At 38.8% G+C, this 27,038-nt stretch overlaps 1 protein-coding gene across 14 annotated transcripts in view; it reads right to left on the reverse strand.

Moving 5' to 3' along the window:
* Positions 1-17,697, reverse strand: part of DENND4A (DENN domain containing 4A) — a 135,994-nt gene extending 118,297 nt beyond the window's left edge. For 3 of the 14 annotated variants that reach the window (XM_072738850.1, XM_072738848.1, XM_072738845.1), the window contains exon 1: positions 17,347-17,656. The gene's annotated coding sequence lies outside the window, so the exon portion shown is untranslated. Of the gene's footprint in view, positions 1-1,937; positions 2,133-2,483; positions 2,772-17,346 lie in introns of those variants that run through there. The other 11 variants (XM_026009693.2, XM_026009521.2, XM_026009344.2 and 8 more) reach the window with 6 other exon arrangements.
* Positions 17,698-27,038: the final 9,341 nt, after the last annotated feature.

Below are 27,038 nucleotides of genomic sequence, written 5' to 3' on the forward strand. Positions count from 1 at the left end.
AATAACAAACCGCATATATTAATCCTTTTTATGTATAAAGTTCTGTATGCTGTTTTAAAATTCAAAGTGATAACTAGGATATACAGTAATAAAGTGTGGAATGCTTCACTTCTCCCCAACTCATAAATTCTACTGAGCAATGATCAATAATCTAGGGCATTAAACAAACAATGAAGAAGTTTTTTTATCAGCTTTTCTTCAGGATTCTCCTCTTCTACATCTGGTAAGAAGGAGGAAAGCCCCAAGTTAAATCTCTGACATCAGAGAGGACAAGAATGACAAGTCAATTTTCTTGCTAGAGCCACTCTTGTTTTTCACTTGGAATAATGCGCCATTGATTTAAGTAGGGATGATACAAGATTTGTGATATATATCTCTATCAGTGCTTAAGGTTTCCATAGTAAGTAGAATGCTTAGAAGAATTCTGGAAACAAAAAAGATAGTGTAAATATCACTCAATGAAAAAAAAAGTTTTCTTCTACAATTCTGCCATGATTTTTATTATTTTTCATTGAGTTAATAAATATCATATATTCTATTCTTTGTTATCGCTTTCCAATTATCCCAAATATTATTCAAGCTGCCATAAATAGGCCAACAGCTCCAGGAGCTTAAGAATCAATAACTATTTAAGCCAGTGATAATTCATGTGGAAAAGTTCAGAACAAATCAGCATCAGCTTCCTGGCTCTCTTGCACAAACAAAAAATTTATATCGCTTCGCCAATTTTGAAGTATAAATTTGTAAATATAAATCTAAAACTTAGGCCAAAATTTACTCTTATTTCTACTGGGCTGATGTCAAGACCAATTAATTTTCCTAAAAAGTAGATTCTTTAAAAATTCCACAATGAAGTAAGTCTATCTTTCATCATTCAGAAAACGAAAATTATGTAACATATAGTATATATAATGAGGATAATGGCAATGATATACGCTAGTCTGCACTCCTGAGAGCTGCAGTTCAAAGGGAAATTGTGAAAACGAAGTAAGAGCTGCCCCAAATGTTTAATTCTGGCCAAAACAAAACAGAGTTCCCATAAAAGAAGCCGAATACAAGCTTTTGTTTCATTATAAGTTCAAACAGGGTTCAAATAGCTCAGAAATTCTGTATGCTTAAGTTTTCAAAAGCTGGATCACAGCACTATCTACTCTAAACGTAAACTGAACAACTTGCCCAAGAGTCCTTACTTATTACCTAATCTTAGGTCCCCCAGAGACTACTTTTTACAATAATCTCAAATGTACTACAATAGATTAGTGTAACCTGGGCTACGCTGTTTACAGGTGTCTCCGCCTCCTTCCCTCAAGAGGAGAGAAGAAGTAGATTCGGGCAAGCAGAAAACAGAGACTATACATACAACCAAACGACAGCTTGCAATCTTGCAAAACTGCCTCTTACACACACACTCGGGCTATTATTTTCATTAACGCACAATGCATTGGAAAGAATAACATTCACAGAGTGATGCGATTTCTGTCCTCACGAGTCTCTCTAGCTGGCTGGCACGCGTTTTCCCCACAAATAAATACATGCCTGTTGACTGACGCCTGTCCTGCTGTTGCAAACAACAAATAACTGTCCTGTAAGACAAAAAAAAAAAGAAAGAAAAGAAAAGAAAAGAAAAAGAAAAAAACCCTCTCTAAGCCTCCAGGCTGGAACCGTACGTTTGCATTAAAAGCACTCTGGAACAATAACAAAAATCTTCCAGCACATCTGTCATTTAAATGCACGATAATGAAAAGCTGTCGCTGCGACCCAGTTTTCGGGCACAAGCTTTTTTTTTTTTTTCTTTTCTCTCCACCCCCCCCCACCTCCCTCCCCACCCAAAGCGATAAACTTCAAAGGGAATGGTGGCGACCAGAAACGTTTACGCCCTCCCCCCCCCTGCAAAAATACACACACACACACACACACACACACAAAATGCAACTGACCAACTTGAACGGTAACCCGGCCCCACGCTGGCCGGGGTTGGCCAAGCCGACCCCTGCCCGGGAGGAAAATCGGGCCTCGGGGAGCCACGCAGGCTCCCGCTGCCGCCTGTTTAAAATCTCGAGCAGGTGGGATTCCGGAAGGCCACCTCCGGCTTACGTAACGGGCTTGTCAAAATCCCAGCTCAGGACCTCCCCTCTCGCCGCCCCCGCCGCCACCCCATCCGCCGCCCACCCCCCCGCGCCTCCCAACAACAGGAGCCCCAAACCAGCCCGGAATAGAAAATCTGGAATGAAAACACCGGAGCCCCCCACGCGTCCGACACAGAGGTGCGGACGCTACTCCCGGCCCCGCCGCGCCGCCCCGGAGCGCACCCAGCCCGGACCCGGCTCGCGGAGGGCCGCCCGGCTCCCAGAAGCCCCCCGGGCGGAGGTCGCGGCCGTCGCGCCCCGGCTGACCCCGCTCCCCCGACCCCGGCTGTCACCGCTCCGGGCCGTGACAGCTCCACATGCCACCGCCGCCCGCGCCGCCGCCACCCCCGCACTCACCTCGCCGCTGCCTCCAGCGCGAGCAGCGGGTCGAGCCTGGAGAGGGGTGCCCTGTCCCCTCCCGACGGCGGCGGGACACGAGGGGCTGAACGCCGCGGCGCTCGGAACCCGCTTAGCTCATCCCCAGCCCGGCGCTCCGCCCTGCGCGGCACCCCCGCCCGCCCAGGCCTGCCGTCTCAGTCAGACGGGACTCCCCCTCCCCTCGCAGCCGAGGCTGCCTCCGCCTCCTTCTCTGGCTCCAGCCGCCGCGGCCGCCGCCGCTGCGACCGGTGCCATCTTGGCAGTGACGGAGGGGCGGGGGCGGGCATCGCGGCTCAGAAGCACCAATCGCTAGCCAGGCTCCGCCCCAGAGGGCGGGGCCGGGCCGGGCTGAGGGTTGCGGGGTCCTAGCGCCCCGCGCTGCGATGGGCGGGGCAGGTGGGCGGGGCTGAGCCGCGCTAGCCCGTGACGCAAGCAGTGGCTGGGGAAATGCGCGCTGGTTCCCCCTGCGGTTGGGAGATCCCGAGACTTGAGGCGGGCGTGGGTGCGAAACACCTTCCCTTCCCCTTTCACCACCCCCAGGGTCGGGGATGCGTCTTTGACCAACTGACCCGCTTCCTCCTTCTTCCCCAGCAGCCCCGGGAGTCCTGACAGTGCCTAGCCCGAGCACCGCGCGTCTATCTGGGCGGCTGCTCCTACACCAAGGGCGCTCAGATCTCCCCAGGAAACCCCCTGACGGCTTAGCAACCACCTAGTAGGTTTCGGTCCCAAGATGCCGAGGGTCAGGTAAAATGGGGAATTTAGGGGGGTTCTCTGAAAAGTACGTTGATAAAAAGTCCTATTGTTGACTCAAGGGGTGTCGATTACATTGGGGTAATGGCATATGGCCTACTTAAACCTGGCTATGGCTCCACCATTAGTGGCTGTTGGCAAATTGCCTCTGAGAAATGAGGGTAATAAAGGTTGATTACTGCTGCGAGGTTATTCTGAGGTTAAATTGTATAATACATGTGAGTGCTTAGCCTGGTGCCCGAAAGTACTCAATGAATGTTAGATCCTTATTCCATGGTCAAATGAAGGAGGAAATAGGACCCTAAAAGTCCCTTTGGTTTCAAATCAACTTTCTCAGTTGCACAGAATAGGCATTAACCCCCTTTATTAACCGAGTTTACAGCTGTTTCCTATCTCCATCTCTCCCATTGCATTCATTCAGTCGGTCAACAAACATTCATTGAAGCACAAAGAAGTGCTGAGGGGACACAGCCTTGAGGGAGACAGAAAAACATCTGCTTTCATGGAACGGACTAGTTGGGAAAAGAGGGACAATAAGTATTTGATGCATTTTGGAGGAAAACATGTATAAATGTTATGAACAGAATTCTAAGAGAGCCAATAATAGGATAAGTTAAAAGAAAAATAGCAAAACCAGAGAGGTCAGGGAAGGCTCATCTGAGGGATGAGGGGTCAGTAATGTGAGAAATGCCCTGGGGAATTGTTTAAGGCAGAGGGAATGGCTGTGCAAAGGACCTGTGGTAATAAGGACCTTCTCTATTACAACTAAGTGGAGTCTTTGGCACTGGAAAATCCAAGTTTAAAGAGAAGCCTGGAATGAGTCAGGAAAGATGACTGAGGGCCCATTCCCCAAGGCCTAGGAAAATATAGAAACGAGATCAGATTTTATTGTAATTGCAAATGAAAGCCATTAGAGCAAAGAAGTTGGGAACAGTGATGTTTGCAGTATGACATCTATATTTCAGGCGACATACGGGCCAAAGAACTGGATTTCAGTTTTGTAAAACAAAACAAAAAGAACCTCAGGTTGAGCTTGTTCAATAAGTTGGTCAAATTATATATTCTGATTTTCAGTTTCCTTAATAAAAATGTATGAGCATCATGTAAGACTATACAGAAAAATACTGCTTTCACTGAAAATTGTTAAATAATGTAAATTATTTCTAAGTGTTTTGTAAGTCATGTTAGTGTCATTTATAGTTGCCTAATCGGTGCTGTTTGATAAGTACAGTTAATAGTATGGGGTTTTTTTAATTGTAAGTCATAGTCCAAATCAGTCATTCTTAACTACTTTTGTACCATGTGCTACTAGGAAAAGAATATGTACTATTAAAAGTGTGTAGTTTCTTTTTCTTTCTTTTCTTTTCTTTCTTTTTTTTTAAGGATTTTTAAGTAATCCCTACCCCCAACATAGGATTTGAACATACAACTCTGAGATCAAGAGTTGCATGCTTTACCAATTGAGCCAGCCAGATGCTCCATAAGTGTGTAGTTTCTGGATGTTGTAGTTCCCATGTTAGCTGTGCATTTTCTAATGAAATTTGCTATCAAGACATGAATTTTTATCTTTTTACTTAGATAAAATATAACATAAAATTTACTATTTAACTATTTCTAAGTGAGCAGTTCAGAGGCATCAAGATTATTCACATTGCAATGCAACCATCACCAGAACTTTTTCGCCATTCCAAACTGAAGCTCTACCCAGTAAACTCCTATTCTATTTTATAAAGTATGTATTTTTTTTTTGAAAGTTATCAGGTGAGGTCTTCCCCCAAATTGGTAAATGACTGTGTTCAGGATTATTTGCTCCCATTGAAGGGTTCAAGGGACCATTCCATGTAAGTTTATAAACCACTACCCAAGAAATAAGGATTAGTGTAAGTTTTTAGCTCAGATGGCTAATGCATAATAATAATAATAAGTACTAAAATATGATTAATTAATTTTTAATTAATTAATTAAATCAATTAATTTTTAGCGCTGAATTAATTAATTAATCAATTAATTTTTAGCACTGAAAAATTATGTCCTCTGACCATAAAATGTGCTCCATGGTCTTGTAAACATTCACTCCAAAATGGGCAAGACAACGTGTCCCTCCATTTATGTACTACTCTAAATGCATGTCCAATTGATACTATTAATTTTCATTAAAAAATAAGTGATTACAGCTCTGAGTAAATTTAATTTTGAAAATCACTCTTGTGTTTGGAATGGTTTAGAAAAGGACAAGAAAGAAGGAAGCAAGTTTTTGCCACATTTCGAACTTTGACAAAGTTATACAGATCAAAGATCAAGATTGGGGGATCCCTGGGTGGCGCAGCGGTTTGGCGCCTGCCTTTGGCCCAGGGCGCAATCCTGGAGACCCGGGATCGAATCCCACATCGGGCTCCCGGTGCATGGAGCCTGCTTCTCCCTCTGCCTGTGTCTCTGCCTCTCTCTCTCTCTCTGTGACTATCATAAATAAAAAAAAAATTAAAAAAAAAAAAAACAAAGATCAAGATTGTTTCTGACCTGAAAATACTGTGAGGTTGATAATTTTATTTTTTTAAGCACATCCTACATGGAGCGTTTTAACTCCATTAAACCAAAAGCTAAATATCTTTGCCACGCTGGCCCTTTCCTCCTGCTGCCTGTGTCATCCACAGTGTTTTTATCCCCAACATGAGGGCATGGCAATAGGCCAGTCAGTGATTGCAGTGAGAAATTATGGTATTAAAGGGCCACAAGAGAATTTGGGGGTATGATGGATATGTCTACTATGTAGACTATGTAGTCTATGTAGACTGTGGTGATGGTTTCACAGGTGTATACCTCTGTCATACCTACCAAGTTGTACACTTTAGATGTGTGTAGTTCCCTGTATGCCAATTATATTTCAGTAAAACTATAAAAAAAATTAAAGTACAATTGCAAACCTCCCATTCTTTTCCCATTGGATGCAGATTTAGCCTTTCATGGGTTTTAATTGCTGTGAGAACTATCTAGGCAATTTCTCTTTGAGGAGCAACAAAAAGTACTCTTTTAATTGACAAAAAAAGATATAAAGATTTTACTGACATTTGCCAATTAAAATATTATGAACATATAGGGTTGCCTGGGTAGCTCAGTTGTTTAAGCATTTGACTCTTGGTTTCAGCTCAGGTCTGGTGGTGGGATAGAGCTTCGCGTCACGCTGCCTGCTAGGCACAGGAGTCTGCTTGAGACTCTGCCCCCCACCATTTCCGCTCACGTGCACGTGTACATGCACACTCTCTCTTTCAAATACGTAAATACATCTTTTAAAAAAAATACTATGGACCTATGGTTACAAGCATAGTTTACAGACTGGAATTCTAAAAAGTTTGAAAGTTGAAAAGGTTTGAAGTTTTGGTTGTTTTTTTTAATCAAAGAACACTTCTTCCCCCCCCCCACCAAAAGAACATACTTTCTGAAAGAATATATTAGAAAGCAGTAGAAAAACAAAAAGCAGTATTTGACTGTATGCTCAGGAAGTGCCTTTAAATACCTCAGAGCCCTTCACAGTCCTATCTTAATTTCTCTCAACATCCCACGCATATGTCACTATAGTCACAGTTAAACAAACTTAAACCCTAAATGTGATCGGGGCAAGGGAGCCTAACAATGTATTCATGGGCCACATAGAAAAATGTGGCTTAGACATTTGGGCCTCATGCCATTTCTGAAATTATGTCATTTTTTTACACCTGGAACTGTATCTGGTTATTTCTTAAAAGTACTGTATCTGGTTATTTCTTAAAAGTTATTTTTAAATACTATGGTTTGAATGGTGCATGGAGGAAAAATTTGAAACCAGTAACAGTTTAAAGCACTGGAAGCTCAGGCTGTTGTACAGCCTCTCCACCTGTTAAATCTATTCACCTTTAAATGCTGTACCAGAAGTTTCCCACATCTTTAAATGAAAACCTGGAGCATGCTATAAAATTGTCTTGATATCTATGCCAAGGGGCCTCCTTATAGGTGAGAAAGTCTTCCACAGAGGATTTATGGTCCTTTAGAAACTCTTTGGATGTGTCCCAGAGTAGCACACGTTGCCAGATTCTATTCATTGTGCAACAGTACTATAATGACACCAGGGTATTTAATCCACAAACTGAAACTTACTAGAAATATGGTCAAATTATCAACTTATTTCTTAAAAACACAAATCAGATGAAATATTTTTGAAAAACAAGTTATCTGAACAACTCACAAAAATAACAGCAAGAAATGTCATATTGTCAATGACATTCTAAACATGATACTTGAGAGCCGTGTCCAGGGACAGGGACAGGAGGGCTGTTGCAGTCTGAGCCACTGCTCTCTCTAACCTGTTGGTAGCCAGCTGAGGAGTCACATCTTTGACTCAGCACTTTTCACAAATTTGAAAATTATCACCTCTCCACACCCTCAAGTGAATGCTTTTACCTCTCTCAACAAGTCCTAATAATTTCAATTTTTAGTTTTTAAGTGATTTCCAAAAGAAAGTTATTTATACATAGCGTTTTTTAACTGTCCTTGTCCAGAGACAATTATGTCTCCTGACTTTCTTTGAATGGTAGGACAATATTTTTATGACTCTTTACAAATTCATGTCAGTCCGATTTTATACACAAAGTGCTCCACTGGACACAAAATGAAAACAAATATAAGTACCTTATGCCTGGCATGGGTATATTCTAAGGCACAAGGTATATTCCCAGGCATATCATTTTAATAAAAATCACACTATGAGAAGTCCTGCACTAAATGTTGGGACTATTGCTGGAGTGGAGTGGAGTGATTAATTCTGATTATGGGAATGGAAGGTGACAAATAGATAACATTTGAACAAATCCTGAGAGAACCTAGAATTTCTATGAAAGGTGAGGGTACCCCTATTTGGAGCACAGGGGTGGGTAGTGGTGGCCAGAAGGCTGGAAAAGCTGCTGCTTCTTTTTTTTTCCCCCCCCTCTGGAAAAAATAACATGTACTAGAATTGTTCTCAGCAAATGAAAGAGATGCTCATAAATTGTTCCAACACTTTGATTCTCTTTGGGAGTGGCCAAAGGTTCAAATAATTTGGAAGGATGGATATCTGTGCTGACTTGCAGGAAATATGAGTCAGCTTTTCTCATGGACTCAGCACTGTTGTAACAGCTAGGATATTTGGGAAACATGAAGCTTAGCAAATCAGACAACATAAGTTTTTCCTTTTTCTTGATTGGCCTAGACATGCATTCTGCAAGGGTAGACAACAAGTATGCCCTTTTAATTGGTGAGGGGAAACACCTGCAATTGAAAACAGTAAATTTATACATAAATTTATACATAAAATACTTCTGTTTCCCATGTAATCCCTCAGATGAGGAGACAGACACATCTTTGGTCCATACGTCTCTTCTCTGCTTCAGGAATGTAAACTCAGTTGCCTCCACGCAGCTTAGTCCCAAGCACACCTAAAACTCAATGTTTTTAAAGGTAAACTCACCATCTTTACCCCAAACCTGTTTCTCCTATATTCTTTAATTTCTTGAATAATGCCCACCATGCACCACTCAGAAAAGTGTGAGTAATCAACTCCTCTTCCCCACCCTCATTCTAAAACAATCATCAAAACCAATCGATATCACCTTTTTAACGTCCGATTGTATTGTTCCTGTTGTCCCTCATCACAACCCCTATTCCCACTGGTCTAGTTCAAACAGGTATGGTTTTTTGGTTTGTTTCTTATTTGTTTGTTGTTTTACCTGAAATTTGGTAGGAATCAACTCACTGGTTTCCTTATCTCCTGTCTTTTCCTGTTCAACCCTTCCTTCCCTTTTTTTGCCAGGCTAATCTTTCTAAAGAAATATGATCAGTTGTTCCAGACATCATTTGAGGTTGCTAGCTTCCTCTTCTCCTTTCTTTCTATTCTTGGTGGGAAAGTTCATCATGTCCAGTGTTGATGTTATCTAAGAGGAGCAGAGCATTAATGCCTATGCATTATTCTCTCTTGCCTCTCTAGTATGGTGGAGACAGCCTCTCATTTGGAATACTTTTAATTCAGGGTGAGAGGTTCTTAATTGAGGGAAATAATTTATAAGCTTCTGTACTCCATAATGTTTGGGCTCCCCTACAAATGTGTACAGGTAGAGAGATGGATTGGTTAGTTATATCAAACTACTTATATTAAGGGCAAAGTTAATCCAGAAGGGGAAAACTCTTGACAATTACTTTAATCGGAATTTAAGAAAAATAGACTTTTAATAAAGATTTTAATTAAAAACAAAAAAGATGGGACACGGGTGGCTCAGCGGTTGAGCATCTGCCTTTGGCTTGAGGTGTGATCTTGAGGTCCTAGGATCAAGTCCCGCATCTGGCTCCTCATGGGGAGCCTGCTTTCTTCCTCTGCCTGTGTCTCTGCCTCTCTCTCTCTCTCTCTCTGTGTCTCTCATGAATAAATAAGTAAAATCTTTAAAAAAACAAACAAAACAAAAAAGATCTCCAAAGCTGCTCCCAAGGCTGTTTTAGGTTCTTTAAAGTCACCATTACTATCTCCTAGAAATGGATACCCTTCTTCTACATTCTCTGCTTATAACCCTGTGAGTTTTCATATTTGGTTGTAATTATTTTAACAGCTATTTGAATTAAATAAGTATCATCACCTTATTGATTTTATAGAACTTAGATGTTGTAATGGTAACTTACAGAGTTTTAAATTCTACTGAAAGGGAAACAGAAGTTGGTATGAGGCTTTTATCTGAATGTATTGGAACTGAAATGGAAGAAAGGCTTTTAAGATGGCACAATAGGGCAGTGCTGATGAACTCCTGGCGGCCTGTGTAGTGCTGCCTGGAAGGCAGTGGATGGCACAGTGAAGATTGGAGAGCCATAGAATCCTTGATTCAGGCGGAAGAGAGTATGTAATGATACAGCTCATTTTTAACAAACTGTATGCAAAAGGGGATAGGGAATTAGTGGAGTTGTGAGGAGACCAAGAAGCAGACTCTTCTCTTTTATAGTCTCCTGATGATCACATGCCATTAGGCTCTGTTTGTCACAAGGTTAGGAGCAAGGATTGAAATACTAAAGGTAATAAAAATGGTTGTTGCTTGCAAAGAAAAATCTTAAGGGTGGAGTTTAGGTAACATGTAGGGCAACTGGATATGGGTAGGGCTAGATGGATTGGGTTATAGTGCAATTGAGGTGGGACAGGCAATTAGAAATGGATTTTAAAGTGTATACTGACCCACATCATGATGGCTTTATAAGAAAGTCAGCTTTCATAAACTGATTTCATGTTTCTCTGACCCAGACCATAGGATTTTTGAGCAGGACAGAACCTTAGAGGTCATCTTGTAACCATTTCATTTTCCCCAAAGTGACCATTTGCAAAGTTGGGATTTGTCCAAGGTCATATACATCCAGTCATGGGAGGAGAGCTAGGACTAGAATCCAGATCCCCAGGTTCCCAGCTCTTTGAGTTCTGTGTCATATAATATTAATCAGTTGTGAGAATGCAATATTCCAAACCCTCCATGAATACATAGGAAAATTTATTGTAGAGATGAAGAAACTAAACTGAGGGTCAGAAAGGTGGAGTGAATTTACCAAATCACATGGCTGGACTAGATCAGAGCCCAGGCCTCACAATTCCTGAGTAAATAGGCTTCTACCAAACCACACTGCCCAGGGGATTAAAAAAAAAAAGTGAAATCTTCAATGCCATGTTTTGAGGCATAGAATTTCCTCCTTCAATCTACAGGTATTATACTTCGTATTATTATATGCTATGCTCTTTTGCCCAGGTGCTATAGAACAGATTTTAAGACTAAAAGATTTATTTTGCAAGACTAAAAATTGAACGTTACCCAATTATCAGGGAAACACACATGTCTTTTGGTGGTTGATAAGCTAGCAGGAAGTAAGTCTTGGTGTACTACAATGTTAGAAATGTTTTCACTGGGATCCCTGGGTGGCGCAGCGGTTTGGCGCCTGCCTTTGGCCCAGGGCGCGATCCTGGAGACCCGGGATCGAATCCCACATCAGGCTCCCTGTGCATGGAGCCTGCTTCTCCCTCCGCCTGTGTCTCTGCCCCTCTCTCTCTCTCTCTGTGACTATCATAAATAAATAAAAAATAAATAAAAAAAAGAAATGTTTTCACTTTAATCAAAGGATGGGTTTCAGATTCTCTCCTGTATTACCCCAGTAATACTTGTATTAGATGGGCAAATATTTAAAAATCTGATAGTTCCAAGGGTTATTGAGGCTGTAGGAAAATGAACTCTCACGCTCTGTTGCTAGGAACATTGAATGGTCAGATCCTTTGGGAAAGCAGTTTGGCAATATTTAGTAAAAGTGAAAATGCATATGCCCTATAATCCATCAATTCCATTTCTGGATAAATAAAGCAGTTTTATTTTTTCAAACTGATTCATGATTCATTAGTGCATTGTGAAATCGATTTAAGGGTTACAATAAACATTTTTTATAAATAAAATAGAACAGAAAATATTAGAGCAGGGATGGTTTTGTGAATTTTTGTGTGCCACCTAGATTCCCCCTCTCCAGGACTGAAGTGTTAGTTCACACGGTGGCTGAGAGGGTTGGCAGTCAACAGCTCTAGCTGAGTCCCTCTCCAGGGTTCTTTCCAGGAAAAGACCTACTTGCCCAAGATCACGCCCTCTTGCTGGGTGCAGGTGTATCCAGTAACTGGTCAATGCAGACATATAAAAGCCTAATCCCTTGTCCCAATTCAAAATCACTCTGATGAAAGATCACTGCAGCCAATGCAGGATCAGCTGGAGCTTTTGATGCCGCTTTATTAAACCCGAAAAATTTCTTGATCGTTCTTGCTTCCTTCACTGTGCTACAAGTGCTGATCCTGGGACACTCTCCAATAAACGTCCCACACACAGACTTCTGTCATAGATCTACTTCTAGGCAACTCAGGCTCTAATGATATACTATGCACATAGGGATTTACAGGATAGAATGTAAAATTATTTCTCACCTTACATATTGGCCATAAAATCTTGAAAATCCTGTACCTACAGAAACTTTTACAGATATGCCCCAGCAGATGCAATGAGAATGTCCCCTGGGGTATTATTTGCAGTCATGATAACTGGTAGTGATTATAACTGTCTATAACCATGCAATGGAGTACTATACAATAATTTAAATTAGTGAAGGAAAAATCAGCAAAACTAAAAGGCAGCCTACGGAATGGGAAAAGATATTTGCAAGTGACATATCTGATAAAGGGTTACATTAGTATCCAAAATCTATAAAGAATTGATCAAACTCAACACCCAAAAAACAAATAATCCAGTTAAGAAATGAGCAGAAGACATGAATAGACATTTTTCCAAAGAAGACATTCATTTTTTTCACAAATAAACCAACTTCAATAGATATTATTTTATATTTATATAGCGCCTTCTTCAAGAACCTTAGATGCTTTACCGACATTATATTTAATTAATCCTCACAACAACCCTGTGAGGTAGGTATTACTCCCATTTTACAAGATAGGGAGACTGAAGCACAGAGAAGGTTAAGTGACTTGCCCAAGGTCACACAGTTAAATTCACTGAAAAGCCAGGACCAGAACGCCTTAGCCTCCCAGCTCCCCGTTAAATAACTCATGAGAGAATCTTTAATGAAAAGTATCCTTAAAGAAAGTATCAAGAGTAGTATGTTATGAAAGTGAGGCCTTTCTACTGCCATCACGGAAAAAGAAAAAATTCGATACTGATGGTTAAGAGGCAACAAGACCCATATATTACACATTTCCTTTCTTCCCTTCTTCTGAAGTCTCATGGCGCCTGTCTTAAGCAATCAAAGAAGACATTCAGATGGCTAACAGACACATGAAAAGATGCTCCATATCACTTATCACCAGAGAAATATGAATCAAAGCCAAGATGAGATACCACCTCACACCTGTCAGATTGGCTAAAATTAACAATATAGGAAACAACAGATATTGGTGAAGATGCAGAGAAAGGGGAGCCCTCTTACACTGTTGGTTGGAATGCAAACTGGTACAGCCATTCTGAAAAACAGTACAGAGGTTCCTCAGAAAGTTAGAAATAGAAATAACCTACAATTCAGCAATTGCTCTACTTGGTATTTACCCACAGGATTCAAAAATACAGATTTGAAGGAGTACATGCATCCCAGTGTTTATGTCAGCATTATCAACAATAGCCAAACTATGGAAAGAGTCCAAATGTCCATTGACAAGAAGATATGGTATCTGTATACAATGGAATATTACTCAGCCATCAAAAAGAATGAAATCTTGCCATTTGCAAGGACATGGATAGAACTAGAGTGTTTTAGGCTAAGGAAGAGAGTCATTCAGAGAAAGACAAATACCATATGATTTCACTCATATGTGTAAATTAGGAAATGAAACAGATGAACATGGTGGGGGGAAGAGAGAGAGAGAAGCAAACCATAAGAGACTCTCCATGTTAGAAAACAAGCTGAGGGTTGATGGAGGGAAGGGGGTGGAGGATGGGCTAAATGGATGATGGGTTTTAAGGAGGGCACTTGTTGGGTTGAACACTGGGTGTTATATGTAGGTGATGAATTACTAAATTCTTCTCCTGAAACCAATATGGCACTATACGTTAACCAACTTGAATTTAAATAAAAATTTGAAAAAAATAAAATTAGTGAAATCTCCTGACATCTATCAAAATGGATAAATCTCTGAAATATAAGGATATATACCAGCTTCAGGATAGTGGCTACCTCTAGAGAAGGAATGTGGGGAAATGGGATGAAGTTGGGACCTCAAATGTAGCATTATATTGCTTTCTTAAAGAAGCATCTAAACAAATATGGCAAAATTATAGCATTTATTAAATTTATATTGACACAGGTTTTTTTCACTAATCTGTATGTTTAATATATTTTAAAATTAAATTTTGCGTAATGGTTATTACTGCAAAAAATCTACGTGCAAAAGCAAAGCATTTTTAACTTTATCTTACTATCAGGAAATAGTGAAAGGACAGCTAACAAGGTCACTTCCTCTTAAATTTGGTCCAAATGTAATGACTCATGGAATACAGACATCCTAGTTATAACTGTTTGGCTGACTTACGGCACATTATTTTTTTTCTTCCCTATTTTCATTACTACTAAGTTTCACGTAATGAGAATGATACTGGAATCTTCTATGAGTTCACTGAGTTCTACTGACAGTCAATTTCCCATCGTAGCCCTTGGCAACCACTGATTGGATTTTCATTTCCATAATATTACCTTTCCCAGGATGGCAAATAAATGGAATCATACAATATGCAATTTGTGTTTTGTTTTTGTTTTTTACTTAGCATGATGCATCTGAAATTTTCCACGTCGCATGTTGTATACATCAGTAGTCTGCTTCTTGGTATTGCTGAGTAGCAGCCGAACCATAGTTTGTTTATCCATTCTCCACTGAGGGCAATTTGGGATATTTCCAGTTTTTGGTGATCTTAAATAAATCCTCCGTAAATGTTTGTACACACGTTTCCTTATAGACCTATGTCTTTATTTTCCTTAGGTAAATACCTAGGAGGGGGGACTTGCTGGGTCTTATAGTAAGAGTTAGTTTATCAGAAACTCTCACACTGTTTCTCAGTGTGGCTGTACCATATTGCATTTCCACCAGTAACGCAGGATGAGAGTTCCAGTTGCTCTGCTTGGTATCGTCAGGTTTTGATTTCTTTGGTTGTTCAGGTTTTATGTTTTTTAATCTATTCTAATCGACATGAAAGGGTATGATGATATCTCATTGTAGTTTTAGTTTGCATTGCCCTAATGACTAATGCTGTTAAGTAAGCTCTCAGAACATCTTAAAGAGGAAAACTTGTCGAAGATTGGAGTATTACTAAATCATCTTTCCTTCTCTGAAAATTATGGAGAAAAGATTCTCTCAGCTTCTCAGCCCTAAAACGGTAGTACTCTATGAAGCCTTAAAAAAGGTGTGTGTGTGGGGGGGAGTTGGATACTAAAGCAAAATAGGCAGAGAAGTATTTAGTTGACTATATAGGTATGGTCATTTTAGTTTATTAGTAGCTTCATATTAGTGGTGATAGGTAAAAGAATAGAGGAGAGAAAAATCAATAGAAATATCATCACTATTACATTTCTGGGTCTTTGGGACATTGCCTTTTGTATCATATGGGCCATCTACAGTTCAAGTGAAACTGGCCAAGCTGCCTTGGAAGGAAGAATTCAGTAGAGGTTAGTTTATCATCCAAAGCACATGTAAGGGATAGATCTAAGGGAAAAACTAAAAAAAGTACAGAGAATAAAAGTGTGGCCAGTAACGGAACTATAAATTAGGGTAAGAAGTGGTTGTGGTTTTGGGATAGTCTCTGCTAGATTGTTTACTTAACCCTCTATTTTACTTACTTAGGTTTGGTTTTATTTTGCTACAGAACGTGTGCAAAGTGAAACACTTTGCCTTTATAGATTTAGTATGATCTATAAGATTTAATATAGAAGCTTTATGAATACTTTGGCTAATATATGTATTTAAGGAAAAGCAAAATTTTAGAATATTAGTAAGTCCTCTGTCTAAAAGCAATCCCTATAAAACAAATCTCTATACCTAAAGATGAGAACACAGTGAGTCTATTTACAAGGAACTATAATAATGCAAAATAGACTCTAGATGATGATACATAGGGGTTTCCAGAGCAACAGAGAAGATGAAACAAGCACATTTAGAGGTTAGCTAATAGTGGTAGATGAAAGTTTGGGGAAGAATTGCTAATGAAGTTGCTAACCTCAGTCCTCAGAAATAAGAAATTCAGAGAATTTGAGTAACTGGACCAGAAGGTGATTTGGATAAATAAGAATATCATCTGGACTAGACACATCAATACTGCTAACTAGAGTAGGTCAGAAAACATCTTCCAAAATAATTTGTTCTTGTCACTACCACTGCTTTGAACTGTCAGAAAAAGATTTATGGCTCAAGTGAGTGCCGTGTCTATGAAACAAGGTTTTGTTCCAGATGTGAAGCAAGTATAGAGCGAGATTTGCCAATTTCTGGAACTAGAACAGGAAAGATGTGTGTGACATACGTTTTGTTGGTGAAAAGACTATGCCTTTAAACCACGAGTATTAGCTTCTAGTTCCAGGGAAATCTTCATATTCAGGGCTTAAGAAACCTCACTAAGTTTTTTTCTTTTTGGCCTAAAGTCCTTGGAATGGGAAGTTATGATGCTTAGTGTTTTCAAGAGCTGTGCAGATACCTCTGAGAAACTTGTAAGATCCTTTAAAAAAAAAAAAAAGCACAACTTTAGAGGGAACAACAAAGGGAATTTTTGTATAGAATACTAGACTCAAAGGCCCAGATATGAAGCAGCTCACGGAAGGACGGTTTTTTTGGGTAGTTTTGTTTGTTTGGGCTCATTCATAATTGAGAAGCTATTAAGATTGCAAATCCTAGTCTATTTGGGAATACTGGGGTGGGGGAAAAGCCTTGACCTTTTATCTTCAGTTAGCTACCTCCCTTTCACTGCAAGTACAGCCTCAATTATACTTCTCAAGCATCCTCTACTTTTTTTTTTTTTTAAAGATTTTATGTATTTATTTGATAGAGAGCATCTATAAGCAGGTGGAGCAGCAGGCAGAGGGAGAGGGAGAAGCAGGTTCCCCGCTGAGGGGGTGCAACATGAGATCTGAGCTGAGCTGAAGGCAGACACTTAACTGACTGAGCCACCCAGATGTCTGAAGCATTCTCCACTTTTGAGTATTTTATGCTCAAGGCTACAATTTTTTGGAGTAGCCCTCAGATCTTTCATCACATTGCCTATCATTCATTTTGTGAAAATATGTTGTCCCAGTTCTTAATACCACCTCTGTATTTGGATGGAATAATCATTAACAACCACCATTATAAAAAATATTCAGGTGTCTATATATATATCCACACAAATACGCATTTACAAAAGAAATTCCACACTCATATTCCCTTTTTTTCCCTATCAGCCAAAAATAAACTCAATACAAAATAGTTATTTTAAATGATAAAATTTTGGTCTCCCATTTTTATCCCTAAACCACATCTCAAGCCCCGAAACCTCAAAAGGAATCCCAAAAGACTACATACCTTATTGGCCCTCGATAAATGATGAGCGACTGTTGTTACTGCACTGGTCTTCATAATTCTCATATGATAAAGATGACAAACTTTAGTTTAGACAATTAATTGTCCTTAATTAATTTTTGCCCTAAACTTAGCATCTCCACAGGAATCACCATAATCTTTAATAAAAACAGAGCTCATTTAGGGTAGAGGCTCAGAAAACTTAGAAATTTTGGTTTTAAAAATCGGTTACCTACTGCAAGACCTTCTGTGAAAAATTATATGGAGTACGCTTTACCCTGATCTCTTCTTCCCTTTTTTTTTTTCTGTCTTCTCCGGTTTACAACAGACACAGCTATGTTACAGCCACAAAGCATAGTTTTGCAATAGAATGGCCTTGAAATAGAATACTGCCCAGCTGAAAACTTAGGCAATCAAAATGGAATAAATGAAATTGTGTCTGCTAGACTTCACATGTCATTTCTTATAAGGAAAGCTCTCACCTCTTCAGGAGAATGTTATTTTTTAAGTAACCCTGTACCCTCTCCATATCAAAGAGTTCTCAATTGCTGTAACATTCAGTCATGGCACTGCAACTAAGACATAACCCTATTATCTACAAGTGCTGCATTAGTCACTAAAATGCAGTTTCTGAAAGTAAGTTAAGTGCTACTGCTCACGGAAACTACTATTGTCTCTCATTTCTCTTAAAAATGGTAAAATCACAGGCCGCCTGACTGGCTCAGTCGATGGAGCAGACAATTCTTGATCTCAGGGTTATGAGTTCGAGCTCCATGTTGGCTATAGAAATTACTTAAAAATAAAAATATTTTTGGGGGCAGCCTGGGGGGCTCAGCGGTTTAGCGCCTGCCTTCAGCCTAGGGCCTGATCCTGGAGACCAGGGATCGAGTCCCGCGTCGGGCTCCCTGCATGGAGCCTGCTTCTCCCTCTGCCTGTGTCTCTGCCTCTCTCTCCCTCTCTCTGTGTCTCTGATGAATAAATAAATAAAATCTTTAAAAAAAAAATAAATAAAAATAAAAAATATTTTTTAAAGATTTTATTTATTTATTCATCAGAGACACAGAGGCAGAGACATAGGCAGAGAGAGAAGCAGGCTCCACGCAGGAGCCTGACGTGGGACTCGATCCCTGGTCTCCAGGGTCAGGCCCTGGGCTGAAGGCAGGCGCTAAACTGCTGAGCCACCCAGGTGTCTCAAATAAAAAAATCTTAAAAAAAAAAAGTGGTAAAATCGCTGAGGGCACATAAACTGTTAAAAAATTTACTGTAAATGTACTTGTGATACTTCAGCACATGAATTAAACTGCTGCAATAATGCTCTGAAACCAAAGCCTGTTCCTCAAAAATATGTTAGTCTATATGGGTAGGGGTTTTTTGTTTTTTGGATTTTTTTTTTTTTTTTTGCAAGAGGCCCCACTCTGGCCACAGGTGACTTGCTTGGGTTTCAAAGTTTTCTTTTTTTCAGTTTTGATTCTGAAATGAAATTGAATGATAAAAAGCAACATATGGGCCACTCTGATAGACTGAAAATTCTCAGGCAGCACATGACTCATGATAACTGTGTAGTATGCTGTCACTGGAACTGCTTATCTGACCATCTCACAACATTTTGTAAACATGTTGGATCCACTCAAAACTAGCCTGATGAGAATAACTTTTCCACAGTTTTTCCCATTCCTACACACATATGATCATTTTTTTGTTGAAATTTAAAGAAAGGTTTAAAACATTTTTTTTTTCAGTAGTTGTGGGTAAATTGCCAGAGTTCTTATAAATGTCACAAGCCAGTGGCCAACAGTTCAGTAATATGGTTTTCCTAACCACACAAAAGTATGTTCAGCCAGTCAGTGGTCTCATGATCTATCAGCTTTAATCATGTGATTGAGTACACTAATTTATTATAATTAGGTGATGCTAAAGCCTCAGAAAAGCATATATAAGATGCTAGTTTCCTTAGGTCTCTCTCCTTTTTTTTTTTTCTTCTGTAGAAGTTTCTTGGGCTCTTGACTGGTTGGAATGACTTACTCCAGTGACTGGAGTTGGTTGAAATATTTATAACTTAAGATTTGTATTACATAGTTTATTTTTTAAAGGCTGTTTTTTTATTTAAATATATATATATTTTTTAGATTTTATTTATTTACTCATGAGAGACACACAGAGAATGAGAGAGAGGCAGAGGGAGAAGCAGGCTCCCTGCAGGGAGCCCCATGTGGGACTCCATCCCAGGTCTCCAGGATCAGGCCCTGGGCTGAAGGTGGCGCTAAACTGCTGAGCCACCCGGGCTGCCCTTCTTTAAAGATTTTGTTTCTTTATTCATGAGAGAGAGAGAGAGAGAGAGAGAGAGAGGCAGAGACATAGGCAGAGGGAGAAGCAGGCTCCCCACAGGGAGTACCATGTGGGACTCCATCCTGGGGCTCTGGGATCACACCCTGAGCTGAAGGCAGACACTCAACCACTGAGCCACCCACATGTCCCTATTATGTAGCTGAACAGAAACTCATGCTCTGAATAAGCTATTATCAACACACTTAAAATCCTTCCTTATATATAGCCTTTGAACCGGTGAGGAGTTACATGAAATTGTCTTCTCTTAATCTAGTTTGTTTCAATAGTTAATTGCAAAAAGTTATTATTCACCTTTGTAACAGGATGAAAAGGATGGCCTAATTTTGGCCTAAAAAGTAAAGAATGTCTGCATGTGTGGCAGTGTCTACATGGTACATGAAAACTGGAGATTTGGTGTGTATGCTGTTTCAGTAATTTTGAGAAATGGGAAAACTAGTTTGGACTTTGTGGTCTAAGTTATTTGGTTTACATTTGGCTTCTTGGGTTTGACTCCTAACTTTTTTTTTTTTTTTTTGTAGTACCATTGTTCAAAAAATGTGTCAATGTGTTCCAAGTTGCTGATGATTCCTTTCAGAAAAAGAAAGCAAAAAACCCAGCTATTACTGTTTTCAGCAAGAGTAGGCAACCACATTTCTCTTACAGGCATTTCAAAGCAAATACAGTCATTCAGCTTGCAAGGAAGGGTAATCTGTCACACATTATGGTTTCCATGTTGTTTTTCACAGATTGAGGAAAAAAATTATTTGTAATTTTATTTTCATTTTAAAGTCCATTAGCATAAAGCAGCTGGAACTCCATTCATGTAGCAGCTAACTATGATTCTTTAGCCTAAAGTTTCTTGACTTAGTCTTAGATTTTTGGTTCAGAGTATTCTCAGGTTGCTGGCTTGGTTCAAAAAACCAAGCACTCTGTACAACTCTGAATTAGAAGTCTCAAAAAAAAAAAAAAAAACCCACAGAAAAACCCAAAACTCTACTTTTCTTAATTACACTGTATTTTATAAGAAGATTACTCCCTCTAAAATTAGCTTTCTAATGGCAAAACAGCTGGATGAAATGTGAAAAATTCAAGGACTCCTCTTGTTTCTTCAAACATACAATTTTAACAACCTCTTGATTCTTAGTTTTGCAGTTTTGTAAGGTACACAAAACTATGATACATTAAACTGCATTGAGGTCTGATATGTGTTGGTTTTTATTTCCTGATATATGTTAGTAGTCTAAAATTTGAAATACTGTTCACCTTTAAATGAGATCTGGTTCATAATCTCATTTCAGAATGAGAATCTAACTTACTTTTTCCTGAACATAGTTTTTCCTTGGCCAACAGAGACCCTACTGTATTTTTACCCAGTTTGACCATATTTTTCTCTTAAAAAATTATATAACACACAGTAAAAATAAGTTTTGGCAACGTGTAGAATGGTAAAACTACCACTACAATCAAAATACAAAACACAACCCCCCCAAATTTCTCTATGCTATCACCTTGTGATCAGACCCTTACCCCACACTTAACCTCAGGTAACCACTAATCTGTTTACCTGTAGTTTGTCTTTTCTAGAATGTCACGTAAATGGAATCGTACAATATGTAATCTTTTGAGTCTAGCTTCTTTTTTTTTTTAAGATTTTATTTAATCATGAAAGACACACACACAGAGAGAGAGAGAGAGAGAGAGAGGCAGAAGCACAGGCAGAGGGAGAAGCAGGCTCCATGCAGGGAGACCAAGGATCAAGTCCCACTTTGGGCAGGGAGCCCCATGTGGGACTTGATCCTTGGTCTCCAAGATCACTCCCTGGGCGGAAGGCGGTGCTAAACCACTGAGCCACCGGGCTGCCTGAGTCTGGCTTCTCTAATTTAGCAAACTGCTTTGAGATTTATTGTGTTCTTGTGTCTATCAAGAGTTTATTCGGTTTTTATTGCTAGGTAATATTCCATTTTAAGGATTTACTACAGTTTAGTCATTGCCCAGTCATTATTAATATTTATGCTCAGGTTTTGAATGAACATAAGTTTTAATTTCACTCTGCCAAATAGGTGAGACTCAGATTTTTGCATCTGTGTAATTCTATGTTTGACTTTGTTAACTACGTTAACTGAAAAATTGCCAAACTGCTTTCTAGAGTATCTGTACCAGTAGGCGTTGGTCACCGGCAATGCGAGAGAGTGTTTGAGAGAATGAAATTGCTTCCTGTACTCTCACCAGCTCTTGGTATTGTCAGATTGTTCTATTTTAGCTATTCTAACAGGTGTGTAGTAGGACGTCATTGTAGTTTTAGCTTATATTTCTGTAATGACAAATGATGTTGAGCAACTTTTCATTGCTTATTTGCCATCCATGTCTCTTCTTTAGTGGGATATATATTTAAATCTTTTGCCCATTTATTAGGTTTTCTTATTTTTGAATTTTATATATAAAATTAATTATATAATCAATAATATATAAATATATAAATAAATTATATAATTATATATTTTATATACTTTAATATATATTTTTTTAATTTTTATTTATTTATGATAGTCACACACAGAGAGAGAGAGAGAGAGAGAGAGGCAGAGACATAGGCAGAGGGAGAAGCAGGCTCCATGCACCGGGAGCCCGACATGGGATTCGATCCCGGGTCTCCAGGATCGCACCCTGGGCCAAAGGCAGGCACCAAAATGCTGCACCACCCAGGGATCCCTATTTTAATATATTTTATATATAATTTTATATGTTGAATTTTTATATATATATTCCAGACACAAGAATTTTGATATATATATATACATATCTCAAATATATATATGTATTCCTCATATATATATATTCCAGACACAAGTCATTTGTCAAATGTGATTTGCAAATATTTCCTCCCTGTGTATGACTAGTCTTTTCATTCTCTTAACAAAAAACCTTCATATAAATCTGTGTTTTAAAACATTGGTCCTAGAAAATTCTTTGCTACTGTCTCTTCAAATATTGCCTCTGTCCTCTCCTTCCAGAATTCCAATCAGGTTGATGTATGTTGAAGAATATCTTATTTTGGGATGCCAGGGTGGCAGGATGCATGGGTGGCTCAGTGGTTGAGTGTCTGCCTTTGGCTCAGGGCATGATCCTGGAGTCCCAGGATAGAGTCCCACATTGGGCTCCTTATGGGGAGCCTGCTTCTCCCTCTGCCTATGTCTCTTCCTCTCTCTGTGTGTCTCTCATGAATAAATAAATAAAATCTTAAAAAAAAATAAAAAGAATATCTTTATTTTCCATCTAGTGACTGCTCTTGTTTTTTTTTTCTTTTCGCTTTCTCTTTTAAAAGATTTTATTCATTTATTTGAGAGAGAGAGCAAGAAAGAGTGAGCACAAGCAGGGGGATGGGCAGAGAGAGGTAGAGCAGCAGACTGAGCAGGAAGCCCAACATGGAGCTTGATACTAGGACCCTGAGATCATGACCTGCATTGGTAGACACTTAACCAACTGAGCTACTGTCTCCTTTTAGCATATGCTGGTAATTTCTGTTGCCATATCTTTCTGTTCTTAATTTTCTCTTCACTTGTGTCTAATCGCTGTTTTTTTTTTTTTTTCTAATCGCTGTTAAACCTGTCCATCAGGATATTGATTTCAATTACTCTGTTTTTCATTTCTAGAATTTTTTTAATCTGCTAGACTATTTTCTGCTGTTTCTTGTTTTGAGTAGGTGTTTTCCATTTTGTATTTTTTTGAAGAAATAAAACATAGTTATTTCATTTTCTGTGGCTGATAGTTCAAATATCTGAAGTCTTTGTGAGAGTTTTATGTTGTTTCTATTGGTCCTCACCCATATAACTTGTTTTGAGGGAGTTCTTAATGCTTGTTACTGTGAGCTGTTCATTTTCCTTAGAAAATAATTTGTGGCTTATTGAGATACATTCCTCCAGAAATGATTTGCATTTGCTGTTCCATGCATGTGGGGCCTACTCAACTTATAATAATGGACTAAGGATTTGGGGATCTATCTTGCCTCTAGATTATCATGACATTACATACAGTCATTCGTTGACAGGATTTTTCGGTTCTCAGTTCTGCTTAATACCCCATACAAATTTTCCATGCAGGCATCTGAGGATGAATGGGTATGTAGGTTTTCATCCCCACCTAAAGGGTCCAAGCATTATTATAATAGGATTATTTTATTTTAATTTTAAAAAATTTATTTAAAGATTTTATTTATTAAAAAAAAAAAAAGATTTTATTTATTTATTCAGAGAGAGAGAGAGAGAGGCAGAGACACAGGCAGAGGGAGAAGCAGGCTCCACTCCACGCAGGGAGCCCGACATGGGACTCGATCCTGGGACTCCAGGATCACACCCTAGGCAAAAGGCAGCGCTAAACTGCTGAGCCACCCGGGCTGCCCTTATTTTAATTTTTTTTAATATGGGGCTTGAGCTCACGACCCTGAGATCAAGAGCTGAGCTGAGATCAAGAGTTGGACACTTAACTGACTGAGCCACCAGGTGCCCCTGGGATTATTTTATTATAGGATGACTTATTTATAGGATTCTTGAAGCCTTAAGCTTTATCTTCTGTCCCAGTTCCCCCTACCCAAACCAAAGCTAAAATTCACCAGCTTGAGCAAATACAAATTTGGGCAAAAACAACTTCAGGGCCATAGAATTGAGCAATTCCAGTGACATCATTTAAGCAAATAGAATATAAATGGTGCCTCCTGGTGTTACATACTTGAACCATGTTGTCAATTACCTGTCTGGGTCCCTACTTCACTTCCCTTTGAGCTGATAATTCCTTGCTTTCTAGTTTATGCTTCAGTGCTTTGAAGAAGTTGAGGATTTTTTAAAAAGATTTAAATGTTTTCAGTAGGAAGGGCAGTCTGAATGTCTAGCCTGTCATATGCCTAGAAATAGAATTCTCAAAATTCAACTTTATATTCCCTATAATTTATTGAGATATCTGATAGCCTAATTTGTTCAAATAATAATTACCTCTTTTCTTTCTTATCTGGCACCAATGCTTTAATTAGGAACAATTCAATGGAATTAGAAAGGATCCAGAGTCTTTGGTTCTTAACTATATTCCCTCATGAATTTTATTTATATATGTGCTGGATTTACATTGAAATACCAAAGCACAAAGGTTTAATAGTGACCACAATTTTTTTAATGTTTCTCAGAAAATGAGTACATTAAACCAGAATCATGTGTATTCGTTGCATACAAAGTATTGTATCTCCATAGTTACATTAAACATAACAAGTACAAAGGGGAAATGTCTTTCGGTGGGTGATAAGCTAAAAGGAAGTGAGTCTTGTTGTACTACAATATTAGGAATGTTTTTAAACTTTAGTTCAAGAATGGAAGGTTTCAGATTCCCCTGTATTATGCCTTGCTCAAATATAAGTAAAAATAGTTATGGAAAAACCACATATAGAGTCAATGCTAAGAAGTTGGTGTGGGTGTATCATGTTGAAAACATGATGCAGAGATAATTTTCCATGGTTTATTTAATTCTCACTGTTATTTATGGTATTTTCTCTGAGGCATAACTTGAAAAGTTCTAGCAATTAAAGAGAAATGAAATCTGTCTTACCCCAATATTAGTCCTACTCCTCACTTGGAAAATATTATTTTATATTACATTCCAAATCAACCTTGGAGACGACAGTGTCCATTTGTGCCTGGCATGAAGTGGATATTCAGTAAGTGTTTGTTAAACCAATTAATTAATGGACAGTCTATAACAGGCTGTTGTAAGTGAAGTGTACAGTAGCTAAAATGTTGACTTGATTAAGGTATGGAAATAACATCAAAGAAGGAAGATCCCTGAGATTCAGTCCCCATTCTGGTTCTCCTTAGTGCTGTGGCCTTGGGTAATCCTCAACCACCTTCGACCCCAAGTTTCTTCGTCACTTGCTGTAGTCTTGGGTCAAACTGCATTATTGTTCCCTGTACATGTTGCATGATTTCCCAATTTAATGTCTTTGTCCTTTTAGTTATTGATCTAAAACGCCTTCCTCCATCACGGCATGACTAAGCCCACCTAGTTATGGCATCCTACTTCTTAAATACCAGAAATAATGGTGAGAATTAAATAAACCATGGAAAATGATCTCTGTATCACGTTTTCAATATCTTCCTGCCAAGTTTCCTTGACATCACCCCAGCTAGAAGTTACCTTTCCCCCTGGTTTCACACAGCACTTTTTTCTTTTAACCTCAAGGTTGTCATTTAATGTTTTATAGTTTGTATTATGATTTCTTATATAGATAATCTGTGCTACTCTGCTTCTCTGCAAGGCTGGAAGCTCATAAGGGTAGGGCACATGCCTGCTATATTTTTGTAGTCCTCTCATAATACCTAGAAAAATATACTGAAAATTATATGTGCTCAGTAAATATCTGCTGAATCAGAATATAGGGAATAATAATGCTTTTCTTGTCGATGACAGAGGTCTGTGTTAGATGATAGCTTCAGGCCATTTCCAGCTTTTAGACCAATGATTGTGGAACACTGATGCGGAATACTAGATATAGATAAGTATTTATCCATTATGAGGAGAAGAAAAGAGAATACTTGGGTGGATCAGAGCCTATTTAAAAGCTGAGATGAAGAGAGAAAATAACAGTGCAAGAGTAGAAAGTGACAAGAGCAGTGTAGATTATTCTAGTCATTTTTATTTATTTTATTTATTTATTTTTAGTCATTTTTAAAAAGTTCTTTTCTCCACTGCTTTTTTTTTTTATAAGACCGCACATACCTGTTACATCTGGCATTATTATATATCCAATTTTGAGATTCCCTGACGCCTTGAACCAGAAAGTGAATTACAATTTTAGAATGTAGTTAACAATTTCAAAAACAAATGTTGGATGAGAGAAAGGAGACACAAGACAGTCTATATTGTATGATTCCATTAGTGTGAAGTACAAAACCATAATTTTTTGAACTTTAAAATTAATTTCTGGTGATAGAAGTTAAAATAGTGGTTGCTTTGAAGGGTGGTTACTGATACAGGATATAAAGGATGTTCAGATATGCTGGTAGTGCTCTGTATCTTGATCTGGGTTATGGTTACATTTTATATGCACAGGTAAAAATGTTTTGAGTTTTATACTTAAGATGTATGCACTTGACTGTAAGTAAGTTATACCTCAATTTAAAAAAATGCAGTTAACAATTCTGATTGTATCACTTATCACTGATGAACAGGTAAAGGATAGATCCAAAGCTATGCAGTGTGTTTCCTGGAAGAATGAAGCACACTTTTCAAATTACAGAGTTTTCTCTGCAAACCTGTGACCAGATGGCTCTCATAAATAATGCATCAAAATATGGTTAGAACTATAAGAATTCGTGATGTGTGATAAAATGAAA

Source organism: Vulpes vulpes, chromosome 15 (assembly GCF_048418805.1).
Source record: "Vulpes vulpes isolate BD-2025 chromosome 15, VulVul3, whole genome shotgun sequence".
NCBI classification, from domain to species: domain Eukaryota; kingdom Metazoa; phylum Chordata; class Mammalia; order Carnivora; family Canidae; genus Vulpes; species Vulpes vulpes.